General features: G+C 38.6%; 1 non-coding gene across 1 annotated transcript; it reads right to left on the bottom strand.

The window, feature by feature from the left end:
- Positions 1-1,015: 1,015 nt before the first annotated feature.
- Gm26164 lies at positions 1,016-1,119 on the bottom strand. Its single transcript, XR_003947658.1, has one exon. It is a non-coding gene; the product is annotated as a U6 spliceosomal RNA (small nuclear RNA).
- Positions 1,120-2,775: the final 1,656 nt, after the last annotated feature.

Genomic DNA, 2,775 nt, shown 5'->3' with positions numbered 1-2,775 from the left:
CCCTATTGATTTATCTTTCACTAAGCTACCTATCTCTTTGTACATATTATCTGAATTTCATTAATTTTTTCTATTATGGATCTCAACATTCAGAAATGTTTTTTATCTCATTTCCATGTTAATTCCCTGGGTTATTCCTAGAATTTCATTATCTAAATATAAATGCTTTTTATAGAGAAAAAGGAGAAATAAATTTTCCTTTACCAGAATACTATCACCTACTTTTATGGTGAAAGAGTCATCTTTGAACAAAGTAAAGAAAGTACAGGGATCATTGCAGAACCATTTGGGGTCATGGACAGTCTTGGGAAGCTTTCTTTCATAATTCATTTGGGATTTTCCTAACACCGTGGTGCTCACAGCTACACTTTGGGTACAGAGGACTCTGATCATAAGCATAGCCCATGGTTCCATGCCTGCCTATTCCTCATTCACTGCCTTTGAGTCTCAGCTTCTTCACCCTTTGCTTCTTCAATACTACCTTCATGTTAGCCTTGTCTTCAAACACATCCTATTCCTTGCTGTGTTTCTTTTTCTCAGATATAATGATAAGTTGTACTTAATCTGATTTCTGTATAATCAAACCATGTGAGATTTTTACATATATTAATATTATGTCTAGATTTAAAAAAAATATAACTCTTTAATTTTTTTTCACAGTTCAGTTGTTATCCCCCTCCGGGTCCACCCTCTGACTGTTCCTCATCCCATTACTTCTCTCCCGTTTCCAAGAAGATGTCCCTCACAACCACCCCACCATACCTCCTCAGTCTCTGGGGCCTCAAGTCTCTCAAGGGTTTGGCACATCTTCTCTCACTAAGGCCAAACCAGGCAGTCCTCTACCATATATATGTCGGGGGCCTCATATCAGCTGGTGTGTGCTGCCTGGTTGGTGGCTCAGTGTCTGAGAGATCTTGGGGATGCAAGTTAGTTGAGTCTGCTGGTCACCCTCCTCCTCAACTTTTTCCAGCCTTTATCTAATTCAACCACGGGGGTTCCCTGCTTCTGACCATTGAGAAAGATAGAATGCTTCACGAATTTGTGTGTCATCCTTGCATAGGGGCCATGCTAATCTCTGTGTGGTTCCAATTTTAGTATATGTGCTGCTGTAGTGAACACTTAATGCCCAGATTTATTACTCTAAGTATAATGCTCACATATTATATTTACACATATGTATATTTCTAATGTTTCTTGCTAGGTGCACAAGCATGGTTTTTATGTATATTTTGTTGATAACTGACCTATTATTCTTTTGGTGGTTGTGGATATTCAATTTAGCACCTTCTAGACAAATCCTCTATTGCTTGAGCTACTATACTGAGATGGGGATGTCTACCTTTGTCATTCTAATTGGGCTTCTGGGCACTTGTTCAACATTATTCTGTATTTTTCTTTTTCTTTTCTTTCTTTTTTTTTTTTTTTTTTTGTATTTTTCTAGGAGGATGCATTTTGGTTTAGATATGGTCTCTTACCCAAGGATTCAAGTTCTAGAAGCCTGGGCCACAATGCATTCAAAGGGGGTAGAATCTGTAAATGTTGTATGCCAAAGGAGGGTATTATATCATTGGGAGGACTGGAAGGAAGCCTTGGATCTCCTGAGGCTGTACTGGTTACTCTGAAAGTAGATTCTCATAAACAAGATCAACTATTTTCCCTTGTTTTCCTGATTCTTTTTTAATTACTCCAGAATGTGATACTTTAGTTTACTTGGTTTTCACACTGTAATGTCATGTGATAACAATTGCTATCTATGGCATATCTGAAGTCCTCACCAATACCCAGTGATTGTACCTTGCTTTCACTAAATTTAAATATGTATATTTGTGTAAAGTTTTCTCTCTTTCAATATACTAATATGTATATATGCACATATTCATAATACAAATATGCATTATACATACACATATAACATTCATGCATGTACACATACATACATACGTGCATACGTATATATTTATTTCTACTACTAAAAATTAAAACCTGGACACTCCTGTATTCTTTCTTTCTACTTCCTGTCAACCTATGGCTTAAACTATTCTTATCTGCCACAATGAACTGGACTGACACCTGTGAAATCATTGTGATTACTACTGCCTATTGTATTTCAGTGTTGGCTGTAAAGCCCATTGAGTATTTGGCTTTTTTTTTTCAAGTGAGTGAGGAACAGATCCTCTAAGACAAATTTTGAACTTCATTTTCTATAATCTCATTTACATTTTTTTTCAATTTTTTATTAGGTATTTAGCTCATTTATATTTCCAAAGCTATACCAAAAGTCCCCCATATCCACCCACCCCCACTCCCCTGCCCACCCACTCCCCCTTTTTGGCCCTGGTGTTCCCCTGTACTGGGGCATATAAAGTTTGCAAGTCCAATGGGCCTCTCGTTCCAGTGATGGCCGACTAGGCCATCTTCTGATATATATGCAGCTAGAGTCAAGAGCTCCGGGGTACTGGTTAGTTCATAATGTTGTTCCACCTATAGGGTTGCAGATCCCTTTAGCTCCTTGGCTACTTTCTCTAGCTCCTCCATTGGGAGCCCTATGATCCATTAATTAGCTGACTGTGAGCATCCACTTCTGTGTTTGCTAGGCCCCGGCATAGTCTCACAAGAGACAGCTACATCTGGGTCCTTTCAGTAAAATCTTGCTAGTGTATGTAATGGTGTCAGCGTTTGGATGCTGATTATGGGGTGGATCCCTGGATATGGCAGTCTCTACATGGTCCATCCTTTCATCTCAGCTCCAAACTTTGTCTCTGTAACTCCTTCCAT

This window comes from Mus musculus, chromosome 8 (genome assembly GCF_000001635.26).
Source record: "Mus musculus strain C57BL/6J chromosome 8, GRCm38.p6 C57BL/6J".
NCBI classification, from domain to species: domain Eukaryota; kingdom Metazoa; phylum Chordata; class Mammalia; order Rodentia; family Muridae; genus Mus; species Mus musculus.
The sequence above is the reverse complement of the archived record's forward strand: the minus strand, read 5'-3'. Positions and strand labels throughout refer to the sequence as shown.